This window comes from Neolamprologus multifasciatus, chromosome 15, assembly GCF_963576455.1.
Source record: "Neolamprologus multifasciatus chromosome 15, fNeoMul1.2, whole genome shotgun sequence".
Taxonomy (NCBI): Eukaryota; Metazoa; Chordata; class Actinopteri; order Cichliformes; family Cichlidae; genus Neolamprologus; species Neolamprologus multifasciatus.
Window position 1 is genome coordinate 32,698,696 of NC_140453.1, and position 27,731 is coordinate 32,726,426.

General features: G+C 41.8%; 1 long non-coding RNA gene across 1 annotated transcript; it reads right to left on the minus strand.

The window, feature by feature from the left end:
• On the minus strand, positions 1–27,731 carry LOC146502476 (uncharacterized). The gene is made up of 3 exons (XR_014869337.1): positions 27,491–27,731; positions 16,453–16,553; positions 1–6,472 (listed from the first exon to the last, which is right to left on the minus strand). It is a non-coding gene; the product is annotated as an uncharacterized LOC146502476 (long non-coding RNA).

The window sequence follows — 27,731 nt, forward strand, 5'->3', positions numbered from 1 at the left end:
TTGCATTCATCGTTCAGTGAGCTCTCCCACACAGTTAAACCCACCGACAGCAATGAATGTTGATTGTGACCTTTGCTGTGGTTTGCAAGCTGAAAGTATTTTGTGTTTCTGGAGAATGGACGATGCGTTCCTCGTGAGCCCCACCCCTTCTAAGACCATGTCTCTGCAAAGATTTCTGCAAGTGTCCTTTCCTTCGTTTCTGTGACAAAGCCTAGCCACAGGGTACAGTCAACGGTCGATGGTTTTTTTTCTTTCAATTTAGCTCAAACTCACCGACAGCGTTGAATGTTCACTGGGGCAAGCAGAGACCTGATGGTGACTGGGGATGACAGTCTGCTTGGCGGGAGCATATCTTCCTTGTGAGGGAAAAGCTTCTTTCTTCTTCTCTCACCAAACCTCCCTTTCTTAGTAACACTGACAAGGTCATGACTGTAACAAACCTGAATTATACCATCTTTTCCAGTTAGGCTAATCAGATGACTAATACTATCCAAGTCAAACTTCCAGTTAATATAAGCTCACAATAAATAGTGATAACTTATAAGAACACATTATTTTTAAAGGTTCGGTTAATCACAATGCTGCCATCTTTCACATCTTTTGGAGCTTGTTTTCCTTTTTTACATCCACTACCTCTAGAAAGGTATAAAAGAAGACTTTAAAATATATGCTGAACTTCTTTAAGCAAGAATAATTTTTCACTGAACCCATTTATTTGGATTTCTTAGTAGAAGAACATTTTCCATCAAGCCTGGAGAGCTGCATTTACCAATGACTTCCATGCCACATGGTCATTATTACACCAAAGAACTCGTCAGTGTGTAAGAAAACATTTCCTTGGTAAATAACAGTTAGAAGAGGGAAGTCATCTTGAAACTCCTGACTCATAGTGGGTTTTAGTAAACGTATCACCTGGGTGGAGGCTGCAACCAATTGGCATATAATGTACTGAAAGCACAGTGGCGTGGTGTCTAGAGAGGCCCCAGCATGCCTGAATAGCTTCATGCAAGCTGCAGGATGAGGAAGACACCGGGTATGAAACTGCCGACTCACCCTGATCGATAGCGGCTGCCATTTCGCTATGATGTGGCGCTGTGGCCGAAGACTGGGGTGTTTTTTTTCTTTCCTCCTCTTCTTACACTAAAAACAGTAAAGAAACTATCCACCATTTTGCATCAATGGCTTTATTACACAGTGCTGAATCAACTTGAGAGAGAGAGAGAGCAAAAAGCAAAACAAAAAACAAGTTTGCAGGGTTTGTGAGAAGCACAGAAATCAAATGCCACGGAGCTGCTGGAGCAATTAGATACGATGTGACGGCAACTGTGGCAGTGAGTCAAGATGTGGTCGGATGATAAAAACGTTGTTGGGACGCTTTTCCAGGGCAGGATAAGGAGTGACTAAGCTGATGTGGCGGATATCTCATCGCATGCCACATACTCCTTTTACACAGAAAACAGAGAGTTAAAAATAGCAAGATGGCTCTGTCTTTACTGTTAGGCAGGAAAACAATGATCAAAAATTTGAGATCGCATGTGTTAATTTGGCATTCTGAAGCTTTTAGGTCCCGAGCAATAATAATAATGATAATAATAATAATAATAAAACTAATTTGTTAGCTGATGACAGCCAATCTTGGACCAAAAAGCACAGTCCTTGCTGCGAGGGACACGTTAACTTGGTCTCTTTTCACTCTCCACAACAGTGATTTGAGTGACAGCGCTGGAATTGACAGAAGTGGATGAGAAGGAATGTAGCTTTATAAGGTCTTCTCTGGCCGCAGGATGAAGATGACAGTAGGAAGAAAGATCTGGGACATGCAACTATAGAGAGAGAAGGGCCCTGAGCTGACAATGTGGCCCTAATCTGAATGACAAGGTCTGCACATCAGCCCTCAAACCACCATGGGTTGGGGGGGGTTGTGCTGGAGCATTATGAGAAAGCTAAGTGGGGAGAGGAATAAGAAGAGACAGAAAAGGGAGGAGGGAGAGGGCTGGCATGGGTGTCCTTCCTTCAAACATGCTGGCCTTAATGGCACAGACAGCTCTGACATTTAACCACTGAAACATTTTTAGATAAGTGGATGCGGTGGAGGCAGATTTGAGACTTGTGAAAATTTCAGGAGTTTTTTTTTTTTCTCTTTTTAGGTTAACTATAAGCTATAAAGAGCTTTTGAAAAGGGGCCGCGCAAACGTTAAGAATAAGGAGAGGAAATTAAAGGGGAAAATAATATTTGTGCACAAGCTGGAGAAGTGACTCAAGGGCTTCTCTAGTTAATGACTAATGCTGACGTTGTCTTGAGCAACGGCGCATCCCACAGTTGGTTCGGTGACGCTGTTTGGCGGTCCAGAGCAAGAGACCACAGTATGAATGTGATACAGGATGCCACAGATTACCACCACATATGTTGAACAGACTTAAAACAAAGTACTGTTACAAAACTGCTTTAAAGGAGTGCCAGCAATACGGAAACTTGTAGAACAAGTTGGTGTAATGGATACCGTCGGTGTTTCACAGTTAGTACTGTGAAAACAGAAAAAAAAAAACACATACCTGTAATTCCAGAAAGACATCCGCAAGAGGTGATTAAATTACTCGAAAAACAACAAAAGAACTGACTGCACCCAATAGCACAGTATCGAGTTTTGTAATGTCTGTGTATACAGTTTCATCAGATGGTGTTAAAGATAAGAGTTGGGCTGAAATGTCACCAACCATAAGGGTTAGGATTCGTTTTCTCTACGTAAGATTTGCACCCTTCTCGTTCGATCTTTGTCTCACTAGTGCAGAAGGTTACTACTGATGCTTATTTTGGCAGAGGAACACACAGATTTTTTCTTGGTGAGAAAAAACATTTCAATTCAGATTGTGTGGTTCTTATCGGTTGTGAGTTAACAAAAGGAATACATTTTGGATTATCCACTTTTCTTCAGTACACTACTAACACAAAAATGTTCATGGTAACATTTTTAAAGGCCTTAATGGGTGAAATTACTTGTACCAGAATTCTGGAGCTCACCCACGTGCAGTAAATGATTTAAAATATCATAAGAAAAAAAAATGGATTCAGGTTTAGGGTTAAATAGCTTGAAGAAACTGGATATGGATAAAAACAAAATTGGAAACCCCAGTTAATGCCCGTTTCTTTCCTTTACTTCCATGTCTCTCTCTCTCTCTTGGGAGGGGGAGGAAATTCCTGGCGAGGGTGCTGCGAGTTGTTGCTCTCTGCCTGCAGGTACAGACCGGCCTCCTCTGTCTGCCTGTCTGCAGATATCATACCGCGACGTGATCTGTTTAGCTGCCTGACTTAATGCTCACCTGCTCACGCGCCTCCGGCTCTGTGTGATTGAGTGTGTGTGTGTGTGTGTGTGTTGACTTCCGCTGTCCCCTCACAGCTGGAATGGCATCTCCCTCTTTATCTGCCGCCCTGCGATTACAGACGTGTGCACACGCAGAATGATAGATGGATTTTTACTACACTGATGAGATATTTGTGTCCACTAACCAGGCATGCAGCTGACGCCTTCCCCTAACATGTGTTTCAGCTCCTCAGACGAAAAAACAGATAAGAGACTCTTTACCTGCTCGTACCACAGCATCAGCATTATTATGTTTAAGCTCTACTTTAAGCTCCAACTTTAAATACTAAATAAATCTATTGAGTCTATTGAGGCTAATTGCTGGTTAATTAAGCATCTTTTTTAGTGTTTTTCCCCCAACCTTTCTAAGCAGTCTCACCCTGTGATTATTATTATAAGATGGGTTTTTCCCCATGTTTTGACTGCTGCAACACAGCAATTTCCCTATTTTTGGGACAAACTAAGTATTTAAGGCCTGAGAATTAGCAGTGCAAAAGAATGCGAGACGCAAATACTGATAAAACAAAGGACTGACGAGCTAGAATGGAAAGAATTAGGTTGCTTAAATCCAAAAAGCAAGTAAGGATAGATGATGTAACACAGGACATTATCAAAAGTAGCGTTACCTTACCTTTTAAATCCAGTCTCAATACATTCTAGCTTATATAGCATAGTTTTACATTATAAATAAGAAAAGCGTCAAATTCAATTATTAAAGCCGATTAAACGTGATGAATTTTCTTAGTGGGATTTTGATTTGTTGTGTTCCAGGCAGTGTTTTATTTATATAACTGTTTTTTGGGGGTTTGTTTGTTATGTCCTCTTGAGGTTGTCACAGCACTGACAGATACAAGCTGACTTGTACAACCACGTTCACAAAACACACACAGACACACTTGAGTGGGGGTCTGAGTCCAGCTGGAGGTGGTCTCCTGCCAAACCTGCAGGCAGCCTGACTGTTTTCATATTCATCACACACACAGTGATTAGAACTGACAGCGCACACACACACACAAACACAGCTGTGTGAAAAAAAAATCAATATTTTAACTGCAACCTGTTATCCTAAAATATTTACAAAGAGAAACTATTTTGTTGCCACTGCTGCATTATTCTGTCTTTGACTTCTTTTACTGTTATTTTATATTTACTGTCACAACAGCTATCTGTGCTATCTATTTAAAAAAAATAAAGCAACAAAGAAAAGAGAAATAGAGGAGGATGCTAAAAAAGAGATGGATGTAGACTGGCTGCAGTAAGTAATGTCATGAGAGGAGTGGACAGGGGGGGGAGTGAGAAAGGAATAATAGCTAGTAGGCAGGGAAAGAGAAAGAGAGAGACAGAGAGAAAGAGTGCACCTCTTCACCCTCTCTCGCTACTCCCCGTCACACACAAAGCCCAGAGAGACTCCATGGGGCGCCAAATAATAACCTTCTTTGTCATTATCATCGCCCAGCCAAACAGCTCTCAATCCTCCTCCACCTCCTTCCGTCTTCAACACAATCATTGGCCTATCGTTTACAGTGTGCCGCTAAATGGGAACATCAATAGACACGTCCATTAGCAGTGCGAGTCCTTTCCACTCTGATTCTGAAGTGCTTTAATAGCTGGCACACACACACACACACACACACACACACACGCTCTCACGCTTCACCTCAGCCGACTGTTAACCAAGCTAACCCCGGTGCTGGCGAAGCTGAACTGATGGGGTGTATCATTAGAGCTGGTTAGGAACACGGTCGGTGCGAGGGCGGTGCTTTCAGTTAACCTGAAGCTACAAACCGCGAGCACAATGCCACAACTGATTTAAGGAGCACTGCACTTTGCATAATCCAATGATTTTCTGCTGAATACAAGTTCAAGCCTCTGTAGCTGACACTACTTGGTCTTATCTGGCAAATCACAGTTATTTGCAAGCTGGCAGCAGATCGTGTGTAACTCTATGTCCAACACTGTTCTCGGTTACTTCTATTAACCTCTCAAATTGAATTCAACACACAAATCCTATTACATTTGAGTGTGTTTGTAGTGTAAATACACACACACATACCTCAGTGTGACATTCTGAAGACATACTGAACAGAACATCAAACCAAATTAATTAATCTTTATATGCTAATGAGCTGTGTGCGTGCAAGCTCATAAAATGCACAAACACGCCGTTTCCCTGACGGTATCAGAACAGGACAGACTATCACCCTAGCCGTAGACTAATCAATACAACAGGGTCAATCTTATTTAGCGCCACATTGTGCCTCGTTAATCTCACGTTGAACTTTAGTCACCCTTATTGCTGATGCAAATTGCAACTTAACGTTCGGTTTGACACTTAACCGAACATCAAACTAAACCGAACACGTCGGAAACTGTAGCAGAATGAAGGGGGGAAAAAAAACAGAAAAGGGCAAATACAGAGTTAGAGGGAGGGAACACTTTCCCACAATCCTCCTCCGCACACTGTAATTTCAGCATGCCTGGGTTTTTGGTAGGGTGTGCAAAGCAGGATGCTGGGAACCCTGGGAGGGACACAGGGTGGGTTAGGGGGCTTGTGGGATATGTGGTGCAGCTGTTAAATTTGACTTGTGTGGATGGGTTTTGACTGATGAAAATAGAAATTGAAAAACGAAGCAGGCATAAGCACACGTGCACACATGGACAAATCGCAAATGATATGAGATATGACATGAGCAGAGACTTGGAAAATTAGAAATAAAAAAAGTTAGAATTTAAATTTGACATTTAAGCTTTTTTGTTTTGTGTTTTTTACATCTTGCATTAAATCAAACCAAAAAACAGCTTTTAACAGGGCTGGTACTGGAAACTGCAAAGCTCTTTAAATGACTGGATTTTGTAGCTTTCTCGAATATAACTTGTCGATGTTTCTCTCCTTGGAGAAGAAAACTAGAAAACATTGTTTTCTTCCTGAAGGAGGCCATAATGATCCTCCTTCAGTGTTCAGATTTTTAGCGTAACTGGCATGCATATGTGTGTGTGTGTGTGTGTGTGTGTGTGTGTGTGTGTGTGTGGTAGGGTGGTGGTAGACCGCAGACAGCCTCTAGGTGCCATTATGTGTGTGTCTCTGTGCTTGCGTGCCTCCTTCAAGTCTGGACCTGGACAGAAAACAAACAGAGAAGAAAGCATAGGATAAATTCAGGTGTTGTTTGGTAAAGCTTGTCATTAAAATGTCACACACACACACACATTCGCAGGAGTTCACACACACGCACACACGGATGCGTAATCTCTGTGAATGAATCACAAAGAAACAGATGCACGCATATTCAAAAAGGAAGACACTCACGTACACACACGCTCTCGCAATCGACACAGTGTTTCGGGGTTTTATTTCCCGCATTATTATCCACTGCGACGCTTTCACACTGACTAGTTTATATATGCCTCCATTTCCAAAAATATTTTTGTGGTGGTGAAATATGTCGTAAATGATTCAACATCGCAGACAGATGTGTCAACACTATTAGGTGTAATACATCAGCACGTCACCTAACCCCGTCTGAAAAATAAAAAAAAGAACCGACACAATTTTTTATGTACAAAAAAAAGAGCCCACTCATGAGTCGATTCATATAAACACTCTGGGTGGTCTTAAGGAACAATGACACAGAGCCAGCATGTGTGTACATTAATACATGATTCATCTTAAAGAAAGAAAATAAATGAGTTGAAAGTAAGTGTTTAAAAAGAAAGAAAGAAAGAAAGAGAGTACGTTGTTGCCTGAAGTACAAGAATCCCAATATCACGGATATAAGGAACGAGCCTTTTTGAAGTCACTTTGGAGTCTGTCAAAGAAAAAAAAAAAGAAACCTGCTTGTGATCATGTGCCGGGGTAGCCCCTACATGTGTTTTACTAAAGATGATATATCAGTGATTATGTGATGCCCACAACATGAAAGAATTTCAGCATTATGACGGCAGGAAATGTAACGCCTTATAAATCTTGGTGTCTGACATTTCTACACACCGGGGCTGAGAGGGATGTGCACGGAGGCAGAATGAATTATCAAAAGGAATTTTTGAGTAGAAAATCTTAGGTTGACCAGATGGAAAGGTGGGGGGAAAAAAGGACTTTGACTCTGTAAAATTCAGCCAAACCTATAAATAATTTAATATTTTTATATTAAGCTTAATATGTTTTTATACTTTTTTTTTTCCTTTTTCTTCTTCTGGTTTGCTCGCTTTAAACAATATCAGGAAATTTTGAATAAAAGAAAAAAAATTAAAAATGTGTTTTGTTGTGTTAACATTGTTTCAAGTGTATAGTGTGTGTGTGTGTATAGTTAGATGTTGGTCCTGATAATTCAGCTTCAGTCCTACATTTTACAGAACTTACTTTCTGTACTTTTGGCAAATCAAAAAGCCAAAACATAGTTACCATAAATTGCATTATTTGTAGTTTTTCAAAATTGCATCTACTCAGTTTCTTCATTAGTGAGTCATGTTTTGTGTTTTTCAGTTTTTTTCCTCCCTCTCTGCATCCCCTGATGTTTTCTTTGATTCAAGTGCCATTTGGACAAATAATGAGTCACTCTGTGTATTCTCAAAGCTGCCTGTTCATTTGTGGTCAAAAAGCACATCAAAGTTCCCATGGAAGACATATTCATAAATGCCTTTTTTTAAGCTACTTTAGCTGTATTAATGACTTCTTTAAGCTGCCTGCTGTTCATAGATTTAACCAGTCCCTCAGAGTCCTTTTTAGCTTTATATTCTTTGGTTCGAGAACCGTTTGGTTCCTGGCAAGAAAGTTCATGTGGTCACGGTTAGATCTAGCAAGTACAAGAGCTGAGGTCTAAATATATCTCTGTGTCTAAATATGCAGTGTTTAAGCGTTTACTATGTATATGTCAACCAGTTCCACTTTTGGTTTATGTAAACATTGCAAGTGGAGTTTTGGTTCTTGAATCTGATCCATGGATCAGGCTTGTATAAATTTGCGAGCAGAATTTAAGGTCAATTTCAAATGTGGCATTTTACTGTATGCAGTATCTGTGGGTTTTTTCTTTTTATCTGGCTATCTGCCTTTCATATTACATAGAGTAAGTCACAGGTTTTATTAAAAGCAGTCTAGACACAGCTCTAATTAAAACTATGCTTTAAAAAAATCACAATACAGCTTTAATAAATGGACCTGAAGATTCTTTATAATTACATGTACAATCTAAACCACGCACACACACACACACACACACACAACAAAAATGTCCAGCGGTTTAGTTAAAAGGTGGCTTGCTAAAATAGACTTGCCAGTGAAATGTGGTTCCTCTGAATTTCGCAGCCAGATCTACATTCCCAGAGAAAGAACAATGATCGACCTTGGCCGAATGAAAAATTGCCTCAATTGTTCATACTTTGCTTTGATGTTAAATACAGTGAAACAGTGCAGCAGAGGAAAGCTGCTCACTACAAATGAAGGAGAAATCCCTCCTGCCCGTTTGCAGTTCCCGCATCTTTGAGAATATGGTTTTTAAGGGTGCGTTGCTTCGCTCCCACCTCTCCATTTCTTTCACTGTATTTTTTTCCACCTCTCTTACTGCCATCTCCCTCTTATTGCTCCAGTAAGCAGACTCACGAGACCCTGGAGAGTACTCTCATCATTAAAGTCCCTATATGGAGTCACAAATTTATGCTCAGTACATTTGGGGAAGAGGAAAAAAAAACCCAGAAAGAAAGCAGGACCACCCATGTGTTTTCAAACCCAATGCTACAAGATCAGCATTCTCCCTGCTGACTAAATGAGCCAATTCACACAAAGGGGGGAAAAAGCTGCAAATTAACGGACGTTTGAGGGTCTGATGGTAGACGCGGTGTTTATGTGTTAACAAGAAGACGCTATTAATCAGAAGTGACTGGTAGAAAAGCCCTTGTTGTGGGATTGACTGGCATTGCATTTTGTTTTCCACCAAGTACAAGAAAGCCTTGAATAAATTAGAGTTTGTTCCTAAAAGAGTTAATTAGATGTTTTAACTTTTATACGGAGGACCTAAATGGTTGAGAGCACTTCTTTATATTTTGATTTTCCTCCTTAATATAGTTTGTCATCAAGCGGTTAGTTAGGATGACAGTTTTTAAACTCCACAGTGATTTATCGTTTGGTTGACAAAGCAGCGAGCTGTACATTACAGTCACAAGTCTTTATTTTAAATTCAAATTTAGCCTTTATTGGGCTCCCTCGAGTTGAAATACCAAAAATGTGGGTGTATCTGTGTATGTGTTTATCAAAGTGTCATCGTACCCGATGTGCTATTGGTAAAAAGTGGTGCTTTGAGCGATCACTAAGACCAGAAAAGCACTATATAAATGCAAACAATTACCAGGGCTCTTTACTGAAAAATCCCACAGTTTAATTAGGTTTTGTCTTAGGTTCATTAAGCTCCATAATTGCACTAAGAAAATAAAATATTTCAATCTACTCCAGAGTAGGGTTTTTGTGCGTACCTTATGTACATAAATGATCCCCTTCCGGCTCATCTGGCTTCTATTCACTGCCAAAGTGATGGTTGTGGCGAAGCTAAAGTTAGCTATCTGATGATCTTTGTAAAGCAACAGCGTTATTTTAAGTGCACATCTCTGAATGTCACATACGCCTGCCCGCTGCTTTGATCAATTCATCTTTTTTTTCTTGTAAATTTGCTGTGCCATGCTCAAACAACGTCCCAGGGAAGCAGGAAACCAGCGACATGGCTGTTTTCACGCGTATGTTTACGTTGCACAGTACATGCTAATCTTTGTCCGCTTTCTTAGAATGCATGTGTGTTCTTACCGCATTGTGTCTGTTTGTAATAAAACTGGTAGAGACATGTAGTGCTAGACCACCCAGAGCAGTTATCCAAACACCCTCCTTACTCACAAAAAGGCACTAGTCTTAATTATATCCATCCTCTGGGTGTGTCTTTCTGCTCAAAACAGACATCTGAAGAACCCCCCCCCCCCCCCCCCCCCCCCCCCCAACCAATAGGCCACAAACCTCATAAGGAACCTTATGGAAAGATGGTTTTGGTGACCTTAGACAGAAATAAACATATAGCGTGCTGCATTTTTTTTCCCCTTGGCGGCTCAAAACACAAACGAGTCATGGATTATCTCCTTTTGTACCTACGGATTTGGAAATAATCCCAAATTTCCCGTGGAGGGCTCTTTTCATAACAAATCCGAAGGGTTTCGAAATCAGTCAGGTGAATTATTTACAGTACTACGAGTGGTGTGATACTGCACTAAAAAACTGTGTAGTGTCAGGCACCTGGCTATGAAGGAGAAAAGACAAGGAAACGCACGCACACGCCCAATGTATTAAGAAGGCAACTGCGATAGGGAGGAGGTTGTTGTGACTGCATTGCTCCCTTTCGTGAGCTCTAATTTTCAAGCTGGCGATATGAGGGGGCAACCTTGTGCTGAGAGAGTCCACGCAGGCAGAGCCCCAGCCTCTATCTGCCAGACAAATCCTCCTTGGGCTTTGATCGTCTGCCCACTTCTCTCTCTGTGGTTTTTGTTTTCAGGCAAACAGCTGTGATGTTTAGCTGAAGTGCAATGAGATTCCAACTGTCAAAATCTGCTGCAAAAAACAACAACAACCAAAACAAAAAAGAGAGAGAGAGAGAGATAAGAAAAAAATCCCCTCAAAACAACCAAAGAACACATGAATAAAGAGGCCAGAAACAGACAAATAATAATAGTAAAAATAAACATCATCACCGCCTTGATCTCTGCTTTCGTCCTAATGTTTTCAACATGCTACCCTTCAAAGATCAAGGGGTTAATCTGCTCCTTTTGTATTATAGCTGAGATACTATCGAAGGCCATTTGTTCCAAATAGCGAGGCTAATGACCCTGATCCGACGCTTGGCGTTTGGCCGGGAACTGAGAGCAAGGGAAGGTAAGTAACCTCATATATTCTCAGGGGCCCGAGCTAATGAGAGGGAATGGGAATACGAGCTACAGTCCATCATCTACTTAGGAACCAGACAGCAGTGCCATCTTCCTTCTCAGACTCAGACACACAAACACACACATACGGGAAAACAGTAATGGGAAGCCCAACTCCTCCTCAGCACCTAATTTTACACCTGTCTAGTTAAGTAAATGTACTTACGTGTAGCATTTTATCATTAGTAAGTGAAGAACAGATTCATTCTGGAGCAACGGCATCACTACTGTAAACAAGGAGTTTGATCATCAGGCAGTTTCCACTGGTCGTTCAACTGCTTTTAAGCATTTGGTAAGAGTTTGTCACAAAAATACACCTCGAAACACGACCAATGTGTTGCCGCTTTAGAGCATTAATAATCAGTGAAAAAAGCTGCAAGTTATTTTGATCGTGCTTTTTGAAAATTAAATATTGCATCAGAGGACTAAAGGTGGTTTGGCCCTTTGTAAGTCATTTTTTAAACAAGCTTTATAAATAAAAATAACACATTATTATTATTTAATTTGGTTTTCTCCAATTTTTATAAATGTAATCCAGCCTTTCTAACTGATGATTAAAAATGCAACATAGCCTTCCATTATAATGGCATATATTTATTTTTAGAGCATATAAAGCTTAGATAGATTTATTACAAAATATATAAATTTTTTAAAAAATAATTTTTTAGCATTTGCTACTAGACGTACAAAATTACAGCTGCGCAACGTCTAGCCGAGTGGATGTCCCCTCCATGTGAGTGAATTCAGCTGCGATGGGAAAGCAGCAGGGGTCCACTCGACTGCCTTTATTCGGTTCACCGTGAGCCCGGCTGCCTCTTTAACTTCTGGCACGCATAGGAATATTTATGTGTGTGTTTTTGAGAAAAAAAGGGGAAAAAAAGAAGAGAGAAAGGGTGCAGAAGTAAGCGCCCTGCTGCAAGTGTGTTTGTGTGTGTCAGTAATACCTCCAATGGCAGCCTAATGATAGGTCTTATCGACACCCAGCAGTGAATACGGGCCTTTGTCTCCTCTCGAAACGCATTATGAAAAGCTTAGGGGGTTGCCTTTGACTCCATTTTATTCTCTCACCCACTGATAAAACCCCAGTAACAAAAAAGGCAACCGTTATACAGCTCCTGTAGTGTAGCAAGTTTAACCACAATACAACCCCCCTCCCCGATACATACCCACGTGATAATAAGCAAAAAGTTGGGCGCACGGCTTAGAAACTCATAAGTCACTCACAAAAGACAGAGATTAAGACTGGAATTTTACATTTTGAAAAACAAATTCACAATGCCTGAAATTACCATTCATTTCAAATATCAAGTATATACGCTGCATTAACGGAAAAGGGAAAGCCACAAGATTCAAATGTGTGGTGATGGTGAAGGATTGTTATATAGCAGAGTTTAAATTGTTTTCAATGGCAGTGGGTAACACAGTAGTGACACATGATAGCAGGCTGTTAGTGATATACAAATTACACTAAAAAAACACATAGCTTGTGACTGTGTAAGATTCTGTTTTTATTTCAATCTGTGAATATAACTTTTGTCTTTCAACCCTAATTTACATCACATATGTCAACATCTGGCTTCCCTAAATATTACATATCTAAATGTACAATTGTTCTACAGCTTTTATTTTGGTAGAAACTGTATATCGTTTACCAAAATAAAAGCTATATATAATATATATATATCTTTTCCTTATTCATGCTCCAAAGCTGGTGCTATTTTCAAATGTATGCCATCTCACTTCAAAACAAACAGTGATATTAATGGCTATTAACTGAGCTTATCTGGGGATAAGTTTAGTTTGTACCGTTCACTAGACTGTAAAATAACTAACTTTTCTCCTGCAGTGAAGGTTCTGTTCATTACTGTGCTCATTTGTGGGTTAGAGGTTGGGGCAGGGTCCCTTAGACAAACAGTTTATGAAATGAAAATGTTTTCGTTTCCAGCGATGGTAAGAGCGACTTCTCACATTTTTAAGAGTTCAGCATTACAGCTACTTTGGGGAGTATAGCCACTACAGTCTATCCCTGCAGAGTTAATAAAATCGTCTGCCTCTCCACCTCTATGTTCTTTCTCACTCTTACTTCAAAAGGTTTTTTCTTTCTCTCTCTCTCTGAAAAACTGTATGTAAGTACATTACTTTCTTACTCTCAGTTGTTTGGATATTTCTTCAAACCCTCCATTCGACACATCTCCATTCACTTATTTTTGGATGAGAAAGCTAAAAAAAGATAATTAAAACAGGCTGCAGTACTTTACTCACTCTTTCTTCCTTTGCATTTCTCTACATTGTCTTTCTCTATCCCAATCTTAAAGAGAAGAGCAATAAAGACTATCAGAACATAGACTTTCCCAGAAATCATCCCCCTCTGCGTCCATGTTGCTGGCATAGCGATCCTATAGAAAGCTCCCAAGGCCAAGAGCAGATTTAGGGGACTCATTTAGTAGGCAGGTAGAGTTGAGACTTCCCCTCCACCTCCATCCCATTCTTCACAATTAGAGAGGCCAGGAAGTGGAGTATTTTATGACCATATAAAGACATTAGAGGCACTGCCGCATTGCCCCCGGACACCCCCCCCCCCCCCTCCCAGTTCTTTACTTCTTGTCTACTTTGGACTCTCCATGCTTGCTTTGACATTTCTCCAGCAACGTCTTCCTGTCTTGTTTCTTGTTCCATCGTCTCACCCTCTTTTGTTTTAATTTTTATCCATTTCTGCCTGATCATCACCCCCCCAATCAATCTTTCATCCATCCATCCATTTTGAAACAGCATTCTCCATTAAAACTCATTCAAATCCTCAGAATTCTCCTCGTATTACATTTTATTGGTGTCTATGGTTCTAAAAAAAGAGCAAGTTGTTTTGAGGAGTTCTTTGTGTGGACAAAAATGGTCCCATTTTCGACACTTGTCTGTTAGGCTTTCATGGTCACCTCCGACGCAGTGTGTCCAAGCCCCTCACCTCCCCGCACCGCTGCAAACTATTGTCCATCATGTGTTGATTATTTTGCGTGAGTGTGAAACTGACAATTACTCGCTCTGTCCCAGAGTCCTGTGTTGAATCAATATGACATGACGGAGTGACTCATTTGGCCGTCATTCTCTCGTTCATATACTTGAAATATGAAACCTTGTGACACACTGTGGCAGCCCCACCTCCTTATGCACAAATGGACACTGACAGAGAACCATGCTGGTGCTTGTCCTGCGGCTTTTAAAGCCAGCTTAGACAGACTCGGCTGCTCCTGAAAGGTCCTCTTCCACAGAAGCAGAGGGCAGACACACTTGGTAGGAAAGAAAAAAAAGAAAGGGGGGGGGGGGGGGGGGTAGTGGCATGTCTGGATATTTGCTTAAAACATCCTTCACCTTTTTCCTCTCTTTCTTCCTTGCATCATTTGACCAGTAACCTAAAACAATGGCGTTTCCCTCAAAATCCCAGATGGTTAATGTGTAGCACATCCATGAGAAGAATAATGTTCCTTCTTGAAACAGCTTCAAAACCACTTCCATTTTAAACCACTTTGTTCTGGTCCAGCTGGAGTGATTTGAACAGACATGTAAAAAGTAAGGAAGCGCAATAATTACAACTGATTACTGTTGGAATTCCGACGACCGCTTGGAGGAAAGCTTCCCATTTATTTAAACCATCGCTCTACCCCCCTTAACTATTCGAACTAATAGCTTTCAAAATTATCCTCATCATCATATCCTGTCCTTTAAAATGGTGGTGGTTGTAGAAAATAGATCAGGTCAGAGCAGCAGTGCGAGTTTGAATGGAAGAGCTACACAAGTGACACAATTCAACAGGGAAAGAACCAAAAGGAGAAATCGGTAAGAGCAACTAAGAGAGAGATCACAGAGAAGGTGGATCAGGCTGACGTGAAATGAAGTGAAGCATTCTGAATTGAATTTTTTGCCTTTTGTAAGGAACCTTTTTGATAGGTAATGTTAAAATGGCGATCCCTTTGCTGGACAAGGCAACATGATGAGTGGAGAAACAGTGTTTTATTGGAAGGGCACACACATTAACCCCCAATTCCAGAAGATTTCCAGGTTCAGTTCCCTCCAATTCAACCAATTACCGAAAAGATAAATGAAATCAAGGACAGTAAATGTAATAGTACCAATAGTGGCGGGTAAAAATCCTCATATATGTCTCAAGTAATATGGATCTTCCCTTTCTAAAAATAATAAGAAAAAAATGGACTAGATCCAGAATAAATGAATAGATACATAAATACTGGAAGACAATTCACACATTGCTATTGTAAAGTCTGGGTGGAAGGCTGATGTAGAACAGAAGAGAGAGTCTCATCAGAAGAGAGGATGGCAAGAACTGAGAAAAACAACATTTTCTTTTTCCTCTCGGTGCCTCTCCTCTCTAACCATCCCCCTATCTGTGCATGGTGGCAGCCATTCTGTCCATGACTGCATGGTGGAAAATGATTTAGTGCTGCCTTCAGCCTCACACAGAGAGGGTGAGAAGATTACTCTCTGAGAGGCTGCTCACTTCGGGAACAGCTGAAACGCAGTTAAGACGGCGAAGGTGGCATCCCTGAAAAGAGGACTGTTTAGTCTAATGGCCGCTGAAGAGAAAGAGTCAAATCTGCACGGCGTGAAATGGAAATGCGGCGCAAGAGGCTTTGTAATTCCACGAAACCTTTCTTCAGTGCGGATCGAAACGGTTCCTTCATACAAATAGACATTGATTTTTAAATAGTTGTAGAATTTTAAGAAAATACTTTTTTTTTACTATTAATAGGTACAAACAACATTTTCAGGAAGTTTCTACTTTTCTGAGAGATTCATTTCTAAAATAAATATCAGTATACACAGATGTGCTGGTGGGTTTCTCATCAGCAGAGAGCAACGATCATTAGAGGAAAAAAAGATAAAGACGGCAATGAAGATCGGGAGGCAGTTGATGACTCAGACAGGATGATGCGTTCTTCACATGGTGGCTGGGGTCTGACACCAGGGACACATGCACGCACATACATACATACAACAGACACATTCAAACAGCTCACAAAAACATGCAAACATCAAACTCACCCCAGGTGCACAGCTGACTCAGGCAACTGAATGAAAAGGTAACAGATACAAAGACAAGACAATATATAACCCCCCTCCAGAGTAAACTGAGCTCCCTTACCTCTTTCACTTGTCTTTTTTGCTCCTCTACCTGCTCCTTCACTCTGCAGCGATGGCTAACGCTGTGAGCACTCCTCTTCTCGTTGCAGCTCTTTTCACGACCTGACGGAGCAAAAGAAGAAAAACAAAGTGCATACGAACAGTTAAGAAACTGTTTCACTGGAATGGAGCCTACTCAAAAAACCCATAAATAAATAAAACTCTCCACAAAGCAGACGGGCCTTATGGAGTACCAGCTTTTGCGTGTAATTGAGTTATTTGTAACCATTTTCTTACTCATGGCATACAGCAAATTTAAAGAACAAGATAAGTGATTAGAAGTCGGTTCAGTTCACGACCTAAAAACTGCAAGCGTTTGAAGTCGAGATATGTTTTGTGATGTGGAATTCCAAAGTGTTGAGTAACCGAACAAAAGAAAAACCCAGAAGAGATATACTGAACAAGAACTCAGCAGAAAGATCAGTGCAAATGGAAATGAGGTTCAAGTTGGGGTCAGGAAACACTGACTGGCAACCAGTGGAAGAGAAGAGCCATGCAATGATGATGATGATGACGATCGTTTTAGCCGCTACCAGTTTGTCTAACTTTGTCCATTTCATCTTTCCTCTCCTCGGCTTGACTTGTTTGACCTGTAATTGTTACATTTAGATTTTTTTAAGCTGTACTACTTATACAAGCATTGTAAAAAAAAAAAAAAAAAATCTGTTTGCGTGCATGTGTGTGATGAAATTGCTAACAGCTGTGACAGCCACTATTGTGCACATGCACACACTCTTTTCTGCATCTCATTTGTAGCATGCAGCTGCACAGATAAAACATGAGGGTTAAGCAAATATTGTACAATAGCCAGAAAACAATGCACCCCCATCCCTCCCCTATCACACTCTCTCTCACTCACTCACACACACACACACAGCTAAGATTGTGCCAACTGTGTGTGTAGAAAAAAAAAAAAAGACTGGCACTGCTTGTCCTCTTTATTACTGTGAACAGAGCAGACACCCCTGCTCCCCTCCCATTCATTTTAATCTCTTTTCTTAATGATAAACCTCCTCAGTCACACTCTCTCTCTCCGTCTGTACCCCTCCAACCACACCCCTCCAGTCTGGTGTCGGCTCTCTAGCATGGCAGTAACAGTGCTCCTTTGTTTGTCCTCCTCCCCTCGTCTCTTTTTGCCCCCTCACCCTGACCTGAATGATGCTGGTTGGCCGGGATGGAGGCATGCCTCAACAGGAACGCCAGGGAAGAGAAAGGGGAGGGAGCGAAGGCGGATAAGCGCCGGTTTGGGAAGGATGGGGGGGGGGGGGGGGAGCGTAAATAAAAAAATTTGTAGGGGCCTGACAGTCATTTGCTCTTATTCATCTGTCCATTCAGCATTGCAGAAGAGACCATTTGTGAGGAAAAAGGAAGGTTGGCTGGAAGGGACCACACCCTCAGTGAATCCACCAATCCCAAATTACAGAAAGCCTTTACAAAAGGTCTATTTCTGGTTTGAACAGTGAGGCTAATTTTAAAACACAAAAGTAAAAATAGAAAAGAGATGACTATGTTGTGATCTTTATTTCTACTCTGAATGAACAAATGCTTGCGGCTAAGAAGAAAAATGGCTCTGTTCCTTGGCTTTTGCATTTATGCGGCTAAGAAATAATGCGCATGATATTCCAACAGGGCATTTTTAAAAATAGCCTCTGAGTACACAATGCGCAATTTCTCATTTATGCAAAGAAAATAGTGGCCCTGCCCAGTGAGGTTAGTTGAGACATAATTTTAGCCGTTTCATTCTGGTACCACTGCTGGAGCTGCAAACCCAGTTTCCTAATAGCATAAATACTGCTCTTGTAATGATGCCTGGGGGATGTCTCATTTGGAAGTGAGGGAGACAGCACATAGAGCAATACCTTTTACACTTAGCCAAAAACCCACATGTGCGCACACACACACACACACACGCTGTGGATCATTAACCCCAACTAATCTACAAACATTATGTTTATAGAAAACGCCTTTCCAGCTTAGGCGACCGGCACAGCCAAGCCACGTTAATTCATTGAGCGAGTGTGTGTGAGCGAATTTGTGTGTGGCGTATCTGTGAGCTATAATGACAAGTGTGTCATGTCTCTCAGTATGCATGTGTGTCACTGCCGCCTGTGTCTACGGTGTCTGCTGTGACAGACACAGAGAGAACATGACAGAGACAGCGAAAGTGCGCGCTAATGTGTGTGTACGAGCGCCCGTGCGCGTGCACTTGTGTGGCGTGACTATGCCAGTGATGCAGCTCACAGCCTTGATCTAGGCTCCTGCCTCTCTCCGACACCCGCTGCGCCTGCTTCATTAATCAATAGGACAGATGAAGACAGACTCCTGCTGCGCTGTGAGGGAAAACGGTAGCTTGCGCGCGCAAGCGTCGTGTGTTTGCGTGTGTGCAAATTTCAGCGTGTAAGAAAGCTGGAATGCCCTCGGGTAGAACGTGGCAGACATGATGCAAACCTTCAAGGCTTCCTGCCCACACAGAGATCATCAACACTGGATTTGCCTTCTTCTTCTACCTCCAACGGGAAAAAAAAGTTAGAGGGAAGGAAATAAACAAAGGAGTTATTACATTTGTTTTTGTGTAAGCATTATTCTAATAAATTGCATTACTTTCTCATCACTTCAAGAGCCTGGAGGGGTGTCTAATTTTGGAGGTCTAACATGTATGTCAGATTACACAGAATAAATAGCAGCTTTTTGGTATCACAACTCTTCTCCCTCATCTTCAGGGGGATACAGGAGGAGCGCCAAAGAAAATCTCCCTATTGGTCAGTTTGAGCCCTAGATAACAGTTACACACAAACACATAACTGCTCAGAAACACACACCTTAATTGCCACTGTTGTGTTTATTTACACCATGTTATAGATATAAAAAACCTTTATGCAAAATGGGTTTAATACACCTTAAGGCGCAGTCAAATAAAGTGTAAAATGTTCAAGCTTCCAAAATCAGGTTAGGCAGATTTTTAAGCTTTTTACAAAAGTACAAAAGCACACAAACGGAAGAGATGCCTAAAACTGCCACTTGTGTAAAGCTTGCATTGGCTAAAGTGATCAAGAACAGCTTGCTGAGTGTCATCAAAACTCCTGATGCATTTACTCGTCTGCAGAGCAGGAAGGTACACTCTTACAACGTGCACATTTGAAGCAACGTTAAGTTGTCATGTGATTAGTCATTGCAGGGTCCCGTGTTGAGTCAGACCGAGTAGCAGGCTTTACGTTAGAAAACCAAAACGTTTCCCACAGTCAGCATGATTGCTTTCGTTCAGTGTTGAGCATCTTCTGTCACTCTATTAAGATACAGTAGATTTGCACAACCATTTATATCAGTTTACTACTGAACATATATACAACTATATATATTGCAGAACATTATGTTATGGTAGAAAGCTGTCTGGTAGAAAGCTGTCTGGAAATAATAACTCTTAAGTATGTCTGGAAATAATAACTCTTAATCACAAGGCCAGTGTTTTGCATCAATTTCACATTTTCTAACAAAGTCATTATCAATGAAATTTGAAAAAGTAATTGTGTACAAATAGCAGGAAGCTAGATTTGAGTTTATTTTGGTACTGGGAATGAGGAATGTGTGTCATTTCCTGGTGCTCCAAATGGCCAAATGACTTGAATGCAAAGCCACAGAGGCCATTTCTCCCACAGCGCCCAAATCCTGCAGAGCTGTTATCAGTCATTGGGACGTTTTGTCTCCTCAGTATACAGCAAGGCCATTTTGTTTGTTTTCAATGTAACTTGTGATATTTGGCTGGGACTCGGTGCCCTCTATGTTACCCATTGTGCTGAGATGAATGAATCTTTCTTCCAAATTTCATACAGAGATGCACTGTGTGAAACCATAGAGACACCTTTGAGACCACTAAACTGGTCTCCAGATTATTTGTGTAGCCACCAAACAATAGGACTGTTTGTATGAACAGCTATGAAGCGAGTGTTAAGCCTCGATTCAAAGGAAATGCTGCTAATGCTTTTAGGCATAACACAGATTGCTTTTTTTATGAATCAAGACTTTTCAATTTATCTTTTTCGAATACCGCAAATTCTAAAAGTTACCGAAACAACAGCGTCAACTAGGCTCGCATCAGCTCTCCTTCATCTCTCAGTTGGCTTTTCAAGAAACCACACATAAAATCAAGATTAAGAGTGGTGGGGAAAAGGTGGAAAAAAAGCATAACACCTTATTGTTCAAATTAGTAGGGGCAAAAAAAAAAAGCCGTAAAGAGTTGGTTGATTTCAGCATTCATAGATTAGCGAAGAATTTTGGTTTCATTTTTTTTTTTTGAGGGATTTTTCCGAACCGTGCACCACTTTAACATAGCAATTTTTTTCCCTTTTTATCTTCGGTGACTCATAACAAAGCCAACTGTTTACTCATAACAATATGCTTCTAACTGATAATATTCTGAGAATATCCTCGTAGTCCTTTTATATCTATGTCTTGCAAGTCATTTACAGAAATACATTAAAAATGCGTTATGTAAGTAAAGAACGGAGGGGGAAAAAAATCTGACGTGGCAGCTGTTATGAAGTGGTTTTATATCAGTATTTGGGTGAATTGTGGATTTTTGTAAGCATAAAATTTTATATTAAGAAAAAAAAAACAACTAATGGGAAAAATAGTAAGTTGCATTTTGTCAACACTGAAAAAAAGAAGATGAATTCCAGTGTCACGTCCTAACCCAATACGCCCTGATTCCACAGGCACATTGTGCGTTTGACATTGCACGTCTGACACTCAGACAAAGAAGCCGATAGAGGCCTCAAGGGGGCAGATGACAAACACTACTAAACCATGGCCAGACACGACCCCCACCCGCCTCCATCCCCACAACAAACGCACGGTATAGACAAACTTATTCAGAGTATATTAGGGAGGTGAAGGGGGCCAGGCTCTCAGGGACTCTCTTCACTTGGCTGTCCTAATCGTCTGAGACAACCCTCCAGAGACAGACCCTCCCGCCCACAAACCCAACTCCCCCCTCCCAAAGCATGAACCCAGACACATCCAGGAGCGTTTACAAGGGCAGGCAGCCATGACGTGGGGAAGCTGACCAAAATGAACAGCCCCACTGGGAGCTGTAGTTTAATTGTCCATCTTCTTCTTGGTCCAAATTAAACAAGCTCATGCGCATTCAAGTATCCATCCACATGTGCGCCGCCCACCTCCACTACCGCGCTTTTAACAGACTGGCACGTTCCATAGAGCATGCCATTGACGCAGAGTGATGAGCGAGACCCCATTGTCTCGTTATATTGTCTTCAATTAGGGAGGAGATGATGGGAGACAATGAGAGGAGCATTTGTAATCATGAGCCTCCCAAACTCAAGCTGGGAAACAGAACTTCATTATGCCCAATGGTCCCTCGTGGACAATAAAACGCAAGAATTGCGTGGTTCATCCTCGCAAAGTTTTTAAGCATAAATGGCTCGAAGAGAAGTGAGTCACCAGGAAATGCTGCAGGGAGGTGGGTTGGGGATGGGGAGGGGGGTTCTGAAACTGAAGACAAACAAGGGCAGAAGCCAGTCATCTTTTATGACTGCAAGTGAACAACAAATTCCAAAGAAATGACACGCTTCATCTAGTTACATCTGCTGCACACTTACCTTTCTCATGAAAGTTTACTACCATCTTATTCAATTTGAAAAGTCTTAAAAGTGAGACTGTGAAGTGTTTTAGATAAAGAGCATTTGTGGCGTGAGTAGGGGGGGGGGGCTTTGATAATACTGTAAGAACAAGAAACTCATTGCTTTTCCAAGTTAGTTTTTCCAGGGATTAATTTACAGGCGTAGAGTGTGTAGCCATGATGTCTTTTCATCTTCACTACATAAATTTTGTGCAAGCTTAGCTCTGAGAACAGAAGCTCTGGCAGCTACGGTGTCAGCTCAGAGCCATCTGTAGAAATGAGACTTCTTAAAGAAAGAGAAAGAGAAACTCGAGAGCGCATTATCTGCATTTACCTGGAGAGCGTTCAGCTGAGAAATGACTGGAACCCGACATGTTGCCGGCTTTGTAGCTCACCACGTCATTTTTTTAAAAAAAAATCACGTTCCACCGTGGCTGTTGGGCTTTGATAGAACCATCCAACCGGACAAATACTGCTTTCATAAAATTGTGCAAATGATTTCTTTCAACTGGGATTGTGGAGGTATTGTGCCCCTCTCCGCCACCCCACACCCTGCCTATCCTCTCTCCTCGTGGCACAAAGAGCTAATCTGAGACGAACACTCGCACCAGCTCTGACACACTGTCATCGCAAAACCGCCGTGATTATATATTCTTTAAATCATGTAAGTGAAGCATGAGGTAAAAAGCCATCATCCAATGGAGGACAATAGCGGAGTTACAGCAATAACTGCGTAGTTTCTCCCGAACATCCAGCACTGGGGTTAAATACTGGGTCCCTATTTACTCATCTTTACCTACGGCTGTTCTTTCACAATTACAATATCTGAGAGACGCCAGAAAGATCCTAAAACATTTTGATTTTGCCCATTTGCAGATGGAATCAGTCTGCAATGGGTGCCGGTGGCAGGGATATTCGTCATCTCAAGCTGCCCAGGGGCCAAACATCCCATCCTGCAAGGCCCCATTCCCTTATCTGATTCCAGCAGACTGGTCGAGATGATGGCCATGCCAGCCAGAGCCTTTGATTTCTTTTTTTTTTTAATAACATCCCTCTGCTTTCACACTGCTTTATTGATCACCAACAGACCTCATTTTGTTCCTGTGCTTGGAGAAGGCTCTATTTGTAATGTGATCGCCCAGATGAAAATGCTAGAACGGTGGACAGATACTAATCCTCTTTTCCTCCCAGTCTCCAGCATCATCTTTAGTGATTTTTGCAGCTCGCCCCTGTCAAGACTCTCATTGCCTGAAGCCAAGAAGACACCACTCACACCGTTTTGTTTTTTCCCCTCCAAAAGGGAAGAGATTAGGGGTACAATCGACAACATTTGCTCAGCTATGTGTAAATGGGTTCAAATAAAATTAAACAAGTACAACAAAAGCAGCCAGCTCCGATTCTACAGCCCTGATTTTCACTTCACAATTAAGAAATAGACTCAGACTTGACACATTCCTCCATATTGAACGTCATAACGCAACAGCACAGAGTAGGGAGCGTCTGCCTTGTCACTTCACCCAGATGGTAGCTGGAAGTATGTAAATTGGTTCGTTAACCTTACAGTGCTGTAACCAGTGGGCCATGCAAAGGGCTTGCTCCATGCTGGTTTTCTTGTATTTTATTAACGCCCATTAATAATAACAGGAAACTTTCGCTAATGGCCCAAGGTGGTTGCTGCGGCGTTATCAAACACTACAGTAATTATACATGACATCCCTCTGATTAACACTCTTGTGATTATTACATCACGTCGAATCATCTTGGCTCCCGTTTTCTTAGTTATAACACATTTTACAAGAGGAGAAAGAAAGATGGGCTCTAGCTCCCCCCCCCCTCCCATCTTGGTTGTAACTTTAACCCCTGACAATAGAATGGCATGAAGTAAAAGAAGCTTGGGGGGGTGGAAAGGTGAAAAGGGATCCACATTTTCATATGGCTTCTCCCCCAGTGCTTGCAGAGTGTGTGAAAAATTAGCTTGCAGTGTGTGCATGAGCTGCCAGCAGTGAGGGCTTGCACCTGGTGCAGGCGGGAGTATGCGAGGGGCCAAGGGTCACCTCACGGGTTAAACAGGATTGAAGTTCTCCTCTTCCCAAGAAGGCCCAGACGACCCCTGCGGCTGCATCGCATAACACGGGCCTTTCACACCGCTTCCTCCCCTTTTCTTTCTCCCCCCTTCCCCTGCTGGTCGCCTCCCTTTTTCTGCTATAGAAAAGCACAGTAATCCATAACCCACTCAACTATCAGCAGCTCAATTATCCCTCACGTTCACCCATTTTCTCCCCTCAGATGGAGATTCGAAAACAATTAACCTCTTCGCGGCTCGGGACTTTTCCCAGGAAAGGGGACGCCGGTAATTGAATGACTCCGCCATTTTTGACTGTGACTTCACTCCTTCACACATAAAGGTGGTTACCGAAAACTCTGTGGCTCTGTGGTTCTCCGGCGTCATTGTCAGGTAAGGTGCTCAAGCAGGATTTAACTAAATCATTTGATAATGTTTACATAATACTCCTTTCGCCTACTTGGAGCTTAATAGATTTCCATCAGTCGTGATCATCATGTTGATATGTCGAGGAAATTGTACCCCCGTGAAGAATCTTAAATAATAATTATTCATATGTCAATAAATCATTGTTTGGTGGGCAGTACAACTGTGAAACCTGACACAAATGCACCATCTACAAGCTATTGAGCATCCTCCTGCATCCAGAGCCTTCAATAAAATGTTCTCTTCTCCCCCTTCATTACAAAGGGCCTCCTATTCATCTCCAGGTAGACAGCTTCAAAACGAGGGCGGGAAGAACAGCCTGTTGCACCCATTGAGCTTTTTATTACTTCCCTCTTCAAAAAGGCTGGTGGCGAAAGAAGAGGCAACCTCAATCTTCTTGATTCCACAATACACAGTCAGCTTTCAGAAAACACACACACAGACAAGTAGCAGGATTTCAGCTGAAAGCTGTGTGTAAATTTTACATGCACTTGCTCCTCAAAATGTCACATTTGGGGAGTTTACATTGCTGTTAGAGCCAGTCCAGGTGTTAAAAAGGATAATGTTCTCACAAACAACTTCATCAAAAATGGGAAAAACAACTCAAAAGTGCCGCATTCAACCACAATCTCCAACGATGCCCAACAAAGACTTCAACCAGCCATTTTCCATAAAGCGAGCTAGCTCATTATCCAGTTATAAGCCGCGCCATATAATCCCTAACCACCGCACATCGACAAAACAAAGACATGTGCAAAAGGAAGACACTTCCATAAATGACTGTGTCAAAGATATAGAGATATTGAAATATCTTCCACCAACTTCTAATTGGAGTTGTGCATTTCGTGTTGCTAGACTTCAGATGCTACCTCGTCCTAAACCTCGGTGACTAAACGACCGAGTCAACAGAACTGAAACCACGAACAACGTCTCGCAGCCTCGTCTGAAGCCCTTGAGATGGTAAAAATAGAATCATCGTGCAGAAATTATATGTTATGTTTGTTGTTTTAACATCAAAGGACCCAGTTCCTGTTCATTAATAATAAATGTTGCTTTGCATCAGAATTCCTCTGGGTGGTACAGAAAAACAGCGATCGAGCACGATCGATGTAATGAATTTTAAAAGAGCCAGGTGATATAACTTATTTGAACTTAAACTGCCGGATGTTCACCAATCAACATAGCCGAAATCTTGCTCCTTATATACATAGGTGCATAGCTAAAGACACACACACATATATATAATAGAACACAGAAAAAGTCTTTGATGTCTCCTCAGCGCGGAGACTGCAGCTCCGTTAGTCACCCACAGTCAATCCAATATCCATATATGCTACACAGTGACAGCAGCAAAAAACCAACATAACTCCAGCCACACACACACACACACACACACACACCAACGCAAACTCTCAAACATAGCGTGAGCTGATTGTGGATGAGGAGCAAGCAAAAGAAGCGCCAGCAGAAGAAGAAAAAAAAGGAGGAGGAGGAGAAAAAGAAGAAAACCTAAACACCGCTGGCTGTGCTCCAGACAGACTGGAACTTCTCTTGATCATTATGTCTAGCCTTCAGGTGTCTGGGGTCGGACCAACTGTAGGCAATAGTTAGTTTGAGGTTGGTGGAGGGTGGAGGGTGGAGGGTAGGGGATGGAGGGGGGGGGGGGGGGGGATAACACAGCAGCCAGACAAAGAGGGCTGCCTACATACCACCAGCATCAAGGAAGGGAGGGCGGGAGGCGAGGGAGGGAAGCAGGGAGAAGAAAAGAGGAGGGTTATAAAAATTTGATTAGACGATCCTTTGCTGAAGCGACTTTCTGTGTCGGTTTGCTTTTCTTTCTTTCTTTTTTTTTTCTCTTCCTCTGCCAGTTCCCCTCCCTTCTCGTACTCCACAGCGCTACCTTAGAGAACGGGGCAGACAGATTTTTATAGGTCCTAATTAAAGCCATCTGAAACCTTTTGAAAACATCAAATGGCCCCGGTCCCCTACTCTCTCCCTCCCTTCCCCTGCCTTGGCATAAAGCACAAAAAACAATCTGAAGGCACCTTTTTGGGTTGGTTTTTTTTTTTGGCTTTGACTCCTGCCTGTACATAAATTTTGCACTCCCACCTGACCCCAGCACCCCTAATTTCCAATCAATAAAAGGGTTCAATGAGTGACGTGACCTCAGAATGTGAAATTCAATTTGCTGGAATTTAAGTAGAAAAAGCCTCTTCAATAATTATTTACCTTTTTTTTAAGTACTTTTTAAAATAATTTTTCTTTGTTTAATCACATTTGAACAGACAAAACACGTTACTGAAGATCCACCCTTATCCTGCCCGCGGGCTGAAGTGAAGTGCAGCGCTGTTTCAGTGCGCTTCAAGTACTCCATTTATTTCTTCTGCTGCTCTCCCTCCCCTCTCTCACCCCCGATTGTCCTCATTGAGCCGTGCCGACCGGTTGCACAGTCTGTCTGCCTGCCTGCCCGGGGTCAGCGGGTTTACCCTGTGCTTTTTATCTATATTTCATGCTATGGCCCTGCGCTGAGACAGCCCCACATTCACAACGAGCAAATTCACAGACTGCGCAAAGAACGTCAAAAGAGGAGAAATATAAGCGAAGTCAAACACCATCCGAGCATCAGGTAAAGTCAAATAAGACTATGAAGTGGTTTAAAAAAATATGTATTTAATTCTGCTTGGAAACCAAAATTAAGGGACAGAAAGCAAACGGCGCAAAAGTGGCACATGCAATCGCAAATAGTAAAAACACCAAAAATTTAATTAAGAAAAAGCAAAGTCGGCTACAAACAGAAAATAAAATAGTTTCAGGATTGTTATCATCGTATTTTTTTTAAAGCGAATAGAAGACGGGAAGTAAAATTTTGTCGATACTTACAATTCATTTCTATAACTTCTGGGCGTTATTGTCTTGCCCCTGCGACTCTGCGTTTTGGAGACGGCCAAGTGTGCTCCTCCGACAAAGCCAGGGGTCATTCTCGTCGACGGGATGTGACAGCGTCATCGGATGGCAGTGAAGTTTGCATAACACAACACCTGGTGAGTCCCGCCGAGGACGGCGAACGTCCGATTCCGCCGGTGTCAGGTCTTCAGTGATGCCTGCACTCGCCGGGATTGAG